Source organism: Haliotis cracherodii, unplaced genomic scaffold (genome assembly GCF_022045235.1).
Source record: "Haliotis cracherodii isolate W230 unplaced genomic scaffold, xgHalCrac1.p SCAF_16, whole genome shotgun sequence".
Taxonomy (NCBI): domain Eukaryota; kingdom Metazoa; phylum Mollusca; class Gastropoda; order Lepetellida; family Haliotidae; genus Haliotis; species Haliotis cracherodii.
The window spans coordinates 8,323,260-8,331,968 of NW_027266271.1; positions in this window are offsets into that span (position 1 = coordinate 8,323,260).

Consider the following 8,709-nt stretch of genomic DNA (forward strand, 5'->3'; position numbering starts at 1 on the left):
TCTGGTATTTGCTCACACATCACACATGCACTCTGAAAACTAAAAGATACATATACATATACATATACATATACATATATCATGACATCAAGTCATTAAACAAGCCTCACTGTTTGGACACACTTATTTTGTTGAATGAAGACAAGTAATTATGTTCTTCATGAATTAAAGATGTGACAGTCAATGGACACACCTGGGTTAAAGTATGTGTAAAATATGTCATTATTAGCAATTATTTCTGTATGTACATCGCAACTAGCAACAGCGTACCTAAAATGAAGTCTTCCATATATAGTTGAACCTTGTTACCTCAAGATGCTGTCAAGTTGGGGGAATGTGATGAAAAGTTCCACTCATTTTCCAGCATTTTCATGAGGACTGACGTTAATAACACCTAGAATTTTTGTTCAATCAGGCCAACATATGTATATATTTTCATACATATTTGTGCTACTCATGAAAATATCTCAATTGATACATCAATATGGATAAAATATAAGCAAGCTAATGATGTGGGGCATGAATACATGACACTTTTTTATAGCAACTTCTGTGTTTGCTTTCCATAAAAAGTGTCATATATTCATACTCTTCTAACTTCTAAATGCCTATCAAAGACTTAAATGATGTGGGTGTTCTGTGACATCATCCTATTTTCCCATGATGCAATGGCAAGGTCAAACACATAGATATACTACTGATTTTTAATCAAGCTTCTCACACCTTTTATCTGGCTATTAATGTTATCATTAAAACAAATCTGATGTTTGGCCTCGTCACTCATGTCATGATCCACATTAGGTGATGACCAGTAAATGACCAAGTTTATCACTGTTCCCTTCCAACCGGAGATAACAAGGTTCGTTGATATTGGCAACTTTATCCATTTTAAGGTTTCTGATGAAAGCATTGAATTCCACATAATCAAAGACTGAAATACCTGGTTGGCATCTGGCACTGGTGGTCAGACAGTTTTAGGTTTTGAACTGTGTTTAATTAATGTACCCTTCTCTACATCCTAGACATCTACATATCTATATCCTAGACATTTACAACTTTGGTGACACCCACAGCAACAGGTATGATACTGATAAAATCAAGAATCATAATCAGGACGAATATGGAAATTGAACCAACAATTAACAGATCCTGGCACAACTAAGGGACACAACTCTGCACATGGAACTGTTGTGCTGTACAGCACTGGCTCATCTGTGTTCTGTACAGTAAATGTTAGTAGTTGAGTTGTCCTTTAGTCGCAACACATTTCATAATATTCAGAATGGTTTAAATAATCTTGTCAAAACTAGGTAATGCTTGACCACCAGCACCTACAATGACTGTATGAGAAAACCTTTTCACACAAAGAATTGTAGAGAAGCTGTTCAATATTTGCATAGTCCAATCATAACTGAGGTAGTTTTTTGTGACTAGTACAATACTCCAGCAAATGGCCATTAGGACCCATTTTCATGAACATGCTGAGAAATATACAAATAAAAAAAAGAAATCAGACATGAAATCTTGCAAATAGACAAACTAGCAAAATTGCATTAATAGTACTTTGCAATTTGCTATCTAATAAGTTGGTAATGACATAAAATATGCACTGTTGCATCATAAGCAAATATAATGATGAAATATTTCTATAAAACAATAACAGGAAACTAGTAAATATGTGTGAACTCTAAAAATATTAAATACATCATGAATCATTCAATAGTCATCTTTAAATCATATCAATGTCACAGGTATTAATTGTATTGCTACATAAGAATATACATATACATTTTCAAAATCTATACAAATTTAATTTCCCAGGGCACAATATTGGAAATGTTTACAATTGATAATCAATTATTTAGAGTCTGAAATGATGAAGCGAAAATATTTTGAATACAAAGTTGTGAAATACGGTATTTCAAGATAACTTCCACATTTCCAATATTGTGTCTTTCATTCAAGCTGTGAAAGCACCGGATTCAAATTGCCTATTTCAGTAATGTTTACAAAGCCAGAATCATGAAACTAATATTCTACTGCCAAACTATTGTCCGAAACTTTGATATTGGAACTTGAATTAGAAGGAATATCTGAAATTTGAAAATGGAATTTATTTCTATTTAATAACTATTAAAAAAAAATGGTTTGATTATTCTCATTGAATTTTTTCAAAAGACTAACATTAATTAGGTTCAATTTATTATGACTGATTCAAAACTGTATCACGAATTTTCAATCTACCGGGTTTTATTATAATCAACAGCAGTCATCAAACATAATAAACATTACACAACAACATCTGAGGGATTAAGGTTTTTCGAGGGCGTCAGCAGTTTTTCAGCTATACAATGATGGTTGAGACACCTCATTATCTTTTGATTTAAGAATTTAACCTTGACTTACAACTTAAAATCGAGCTGTATGATGGAAAGTTGTGCATACTGAGATATCAGGTTTGTTAATTGCCAAAGTACATACTCTATCTTTCCTGACATTTTTCTGCACTGGAAGCATCCATATGAGCAATATCAGTCCATTCAAGTACTTAGCAGTTCAAATCCTGCTTCTAAATGAATGTCAGACTGGGTGATGGACTTGATGTGGGTGACATGGCTGGATACCAAACTTCAGTGCAGGGTTATGACAGGAATGCATCACTAGCTTTTTTCTCTGAGTGTACAAAATAAAATCTAAAGCACTGATTTCTCAGAAGTCAGTAGTGGCATAAAAATATAGGAATTATAGGGATAGAATGTAAATTATTTGGAAATATAAAGGAAACTTAAAAATAAAGGAAGTCATAGGAATCATAGAAATGCTGGGATGCCTGGACTATTACCACAGTGACTCCTTGCAGCCATGGCTGTATGGCTGTATGGCTGTGTGGCTTTGTGTGTTAACTCACACCAAGCCAGCTAGCAAACCAGCTAGCAAGCCAGCTAGCAAGCCAGCCAGACAGACAGACAGAGAGACAGACCTCCCCTCCAATAGCCTCTTCATCAACCACAGATCAAGGTGTCACCTCCACTCATTCCATTGAACATTTGACACTAATTTCTTTATTTCACTGACATGTGGGAAAAATTGCATAGCTATCTTCCCAATATCTGTACAAAACAACACCATGTCCCATGATGGCCTTGAATGTTCACAATCAAAATTTCATGTAACAGATTACAATTGATTTGAAAATAATTGGCAAAGGTATACTTCCTGAGTTTGATGTACATAAGAAATGACATATCATACTTATAACAAATCATTTTCGTGAAGAAAAATGCCCTACTTTGGTCATGGAACATGAAGGCAAAATGGAAAATAAATAAGGCAATTGAAATATGATAGAATGCCTAGCAACACCTTTGTACAAAAGAAAAGAAAATAAGCAAATTATCATTTCTAGTTTAAAAATATTCACTCTCTACAATATGAATATTTATCTCACTTTTTAAATATTTAGGTATTTTTCATCATTTTGATAAATTCATTCAAACCACTTATCTGTTAAACATTCCTTCTTTCATACTGTTATGGAACATATTTTTCAACTGAATCATCTTTCAACATGCTTTACAATGATGGTGTAAATGATCTGCGTATAGGTAATGGACAACCACTAGCATCTACATCCCCAGAGTACAGAGTCTGCTAGACAAGGACAGCACAACTTTACATAAACCCTGAGATAGTTTGAAACAATGAAACTTTCTCTGTACACACAAAAATCCATGTCACATTCCTTTGCCAGATTGTAGCACTTTTAAGCAAGATTTGTCACAATTTAAGAAGTGAAATTAATCAAACTGAAATATTAAAAAAATACTAAACCCAGTAATCAAAGGGCAATTCTAAAAAGAGCTGACTCACCTCACAATGGTTTTTAAATGTTTTTGGACTGATTTGGTGTCATAGTCAAATAAAACTCATCCTGTATCTTTGAACATCTTAATATTATATCTTGTTTTTCCAAATATGCATACAACATAAATGGTAACACAGTAGATTTGTCTGAAAACTTCAGTCAACATATAAGAGTGACTGTTTTGCACATTAATATTCTCTCTAAATTCTTTGTTTTACAGACAGTCTGGATCTAACTACAGTTGTGATCTAAACATAACCTTCATTTGATATGAATTTTGTATTTCATGTGTACTAGAAAAAAATAATTATCGGAAATATTTGTCTGAAGGTGGCCAGGGTTTATCTACTCAAGCTCAGGAGCCGATATTCAGTCCTAAATCTACAACAATGGTCCTTCAATTTTTTTTTAAATATGGGATTAAATAATCCCCCTGTTTATATGCTTAAAAAAATTCCAATTTGGCATAAATCGTGGCTGTGTGTCAACTTAAGTAAAAGGGTACTATATAAAAGATCCTATTTTTTGTGACTCCAACCAAAAAATAGTAATAAAATTGTAAATGAGGACAAAACACTTAGTAGTAATCAACCCTACTAACATTAAGCCACTTCCATTATCTAAACAAGCTGAAGTTGGAGTTCAAATTTGTATGTTAAAAACATGTACATCTTCTAGAATTCAAAAGAGAATTTGAAGAAATATCTTGGTTACACTTCATAACAGAAACCAATGCCATGGCATATCATGACTTTGAGTCAAACAACTTTGTGGTAAAAAATAAAGAGCAATATTATTTTCAATGAACTTTAGAGCTTATCGCAATCTTTAACTACAAAGTTCCTATGATCTTCATGTCAAACTAGCACAAAACTGGGTAAAACCAAAGCATATGGCATTGATACCGACAGTCACTGGTTTCCGAACCAGACACAAAAATAATCTCATGAAAACACATGACTTCCTCTCCAATTCTCATCACCAGGTATCATCTCATCACCAGCAGCAAATCACTCGAGTTATGTGTCATTGGAGTTAACTCCCTTGATATGACAGGCAACAATCTTATGTCTCTCCATAGTATATCACTCATTTGCTGTCATAACACTTTGGTTGTCCGTGTGCTGTTTGCATCCAGTAAGGAGTTGCTTCCCTTTGATTGGTGACAGTTCTCTCCTTTATCAATCGCTCACATGAACACTTCTGGATGTAGCCAATGAAACCACTTTCCTATGTGATGGAAGAGTCATCTCCCTTCATTCCATTCTCCCAAGAGTTACCTCCCTTATGGTTGTATTACTTATTGTAGTCTTTCTTGGAAAGAAATGATCACATATTTAATGTTAAAGATGCTGTATGGCAATGTGACCTCTTTTAGAAAGAACTGGCCAATATGTATCACCGAATTGTCTGTAATTTAAACTAAGCATAAAGCCGTAGTCAAGGAATACACACATTCTCAGCTCTATCTAACATTTCTAATATCAATGGAGGCAATTCTCCTGGCATCTCTAGTCGTAAATGTAATACCCGTTCAGCACCTGAAAAAACAAACATGACAATTTAACACACAATGCATAAAAATCAGAGACATTAACAAGCAATATATTTTTTCATGGATGTGCCTTATTGTGCCAACAGATGGTTATTGTTTAAGGAATGTTATACTTAGACAAATTACTATATTATATATTTCCCCCTTCTAATCAATACAAAATAATTTGAATGTAAGCAGTAACATATCTGAACCAGTTAGAGACACCATGCATGAGGCAGTTACTAAATGGAAAATTTCATTTACTGGTAATGTTAATACTTACTCCGAGTTGATGAACACATGATGTAAACAGTGTAATGGCATACTAATATGACTATTAAATTCATTAACCTATAACATCTTAATGAATTTCATAAGTGATTGTTAGTCCATTGTTCAAAGTCAAATACAAATGAATTTCACATAAAAAAAACCTGGAGAGATACCACAGGATTTCAGGTACCTTCAGGTACATTATGCCAATGATTGCATATATGCAAAGATATACCATAATTTTACTTTGTAAATGGTTCACAGAATAGATATAATAGCTACAGAAAGTATGGAAACCATAACAATACATAGCACTGCCGGATAGTTGTATCATATTTAATTAGACAAAAAAATCAATCAATGTGCATTCTACCTATATAAAATATTCCAACACTGACATAATCTTTGCTGAACATTGAATAACAGTTGTAAAAAGATAACCATTAAGGTTTCTTCTGGCTAATGCAGGCCATGTTCTTTTTACATACTTGTTGAATTTATCTATCAAAACATTTGTCACTCAAAATAAAAAAATAAAATTAATTTTCCTAAAATCAACAAAGTGTTTGCCCATGGAAATCAACAAGTTCCTATGATCAAGCCAGGTTGAACATTTTCGACACTGATCTGTTGGTGGATATTCAAGTGAGTGCCGCCACTAATACGAGCAACAGTTACAAAGATTTTATAAAACTCCACAAAAGATTCTGAAAATGCATGTTTGTCTGATATCCAATATTTATTCAGCTAGATATACAAGTTCAACTAAACATAATAATCATATTAGTATAATTTGTATACACAGGTATACACAAGAACATCTGTTTCTGGAGTATTGCCTCCCGATAAACCGGTATCATTAAAATATGACTTCAACATAATGATTAACATTTGAATTTGGTTCTCTTTGATGAATGAGGTTGTTTTGTTAGAAACATTAGTGAATGAAAGGTAACCAAACCAAACAGAAACATCTGATAAAAGTACACACATAAGCGAAAACAAAGGCTATATATATACACAACGTCTACATAAAGGTAAAAACATATCTTCTAAATCAACAACTATAACATATTTTTCTCAAAAATAAATCATAAACAAGCTGACTAATGTTTCAACACCGGTATATATAACACAAAGTTCGAATTTAACGGATGTTTACTTTGAAAATATGTGTCAAATTATGTTTGCGGTTAGATATTGTATAACAGGTTATCTGGTCTGTGGCTTAAAAATGTTTACTTGACACTTTGCCCCAAAGCAGTTGTTACCAGGAAGTAGGTCAGTAGCCAATGGATAAAGCATTCAACAGCACACTCTTCAGTGAGTGAGTGACGTCTAAAGCTATTTGGATATGTTTTAATCATATCCCTGTATGTCAGTCTAGCCCAAAGTGATGCAGTTCAGCAACATTTATCCCTTGCTGGCAAACCAACAAACATAATCTGGCCGAATATGGGATTCCCATATCATAGGTTTCTGGCAGGTCACTGTTCTGCTAACCCATTAACGTAGTTATGACACTGAGAAAGCATGGATCATGACTGGGCGAAATCTGGTATTCGAACCCGAGATAAGTTGATCCTCTACACAACTAAGGGGTGCAAATCCTGAACTGTGATTGCAGCATATGCTTTGCCAGTCATAGTGACTATCCAATGACTGAGTATGGCTGGCTGTGTACTCATTGTTTATTGGACTGTATCAAGTACCAACCAAACAAGATAAAGCTGCTGAATAACATCATTAGCATACTTTTTTAATTTTAAAGTTTGAAACTCACAAAGAGCTTTTGGCTTTTAAAAAATTATGCAAGTAGCTGAGATTCTTTCAAACACTGCTGAGATGTCTTTAACACATTGGCAGATTTGTATCCATATACATGTATTAGCTTCAAAAAAGTATTGTTAGACTGATGAAAGAGAATTCTGAATCCTGGGCATGTTATTTGAAAATCTGCAAAATGCTTTAATTGATTAATCTTGAAAATTATTTACAATTCATTCACTGTACAGAAAGCTTGAAATTAATAGTATTTAAACATGTTATTAATTTAACAGCCAGACAACACTGTTTGCAATGTTCTAAAACTCAGCAGGTATGTTCACCGTAAGCAAGTGGTTTTACTCTGAGCACTACACCTAGCAAGTTAGCACTTAGTATTTTTGAAGCTTCATAACACCTTTTGCAAAAACAATTGACTGATTTTCAGTGGCTTAAAGTATAAGATAGGAAAACCTGGAAGAATAATCTTTCTACCTACTACAATAAATATGAAAAAAATCAAAAGATTCAAAGCCAAAGAGGTAAACAATACAAGCTGCTATTCTGCTACACATGCAGGAAAGGCCACACTCAGTGCACCTTTGTTACAATGGTAGATAACCCAAATGTGAATTACCTCCCCTTGACCATAAATTCAAGAATTTTACACTAATAAGAATGAATATGTTGGAGATTTTCATGTCAACATGATATGTTGGAGCAATTTTTGGGTCCATATCAAACATAAAATAACAACGTGAGTTGAAAATTCTTACAATCCTGTTTTGTTTTGTCTTAATATCATATTAGAATGCTTTACAGATGCAGGAAAACTGAGTGAGTTGGGTTTAATGCTGCTTATAATAGTACTACAGTTATATCGCGGCGCGTCAGCTTAATGTTGGAGGAAAGCCCGAAGTGAAGCAGGTCTCAGACGTTTACCACTTTGGTGAAACCCATGAGCACGGGTATGGTGGTGACAAACCTAGAAACATAATTGGGGTGAACCGGGATTCAAACCCACAATCATAGGTTTCTGCCATGCCTAAGGGACGAATTTCTGCACAGCAAATCGCGGCGCCTTAGACGGCTGGGACACTCGTACCCCCTATGCTGATCTAAAACTTGCAGAACCAGTAGAATCAATGAAACTTGTAGTTCCAAATCAATTCCCCAATAAAACAATTTTAAGGCCCTGCAAACCCCTGCTGGAGTTAAAAGAGAAAGGAATTTCATGGGTAGGTGCCTCCATGTCATGTAATTTATCAAT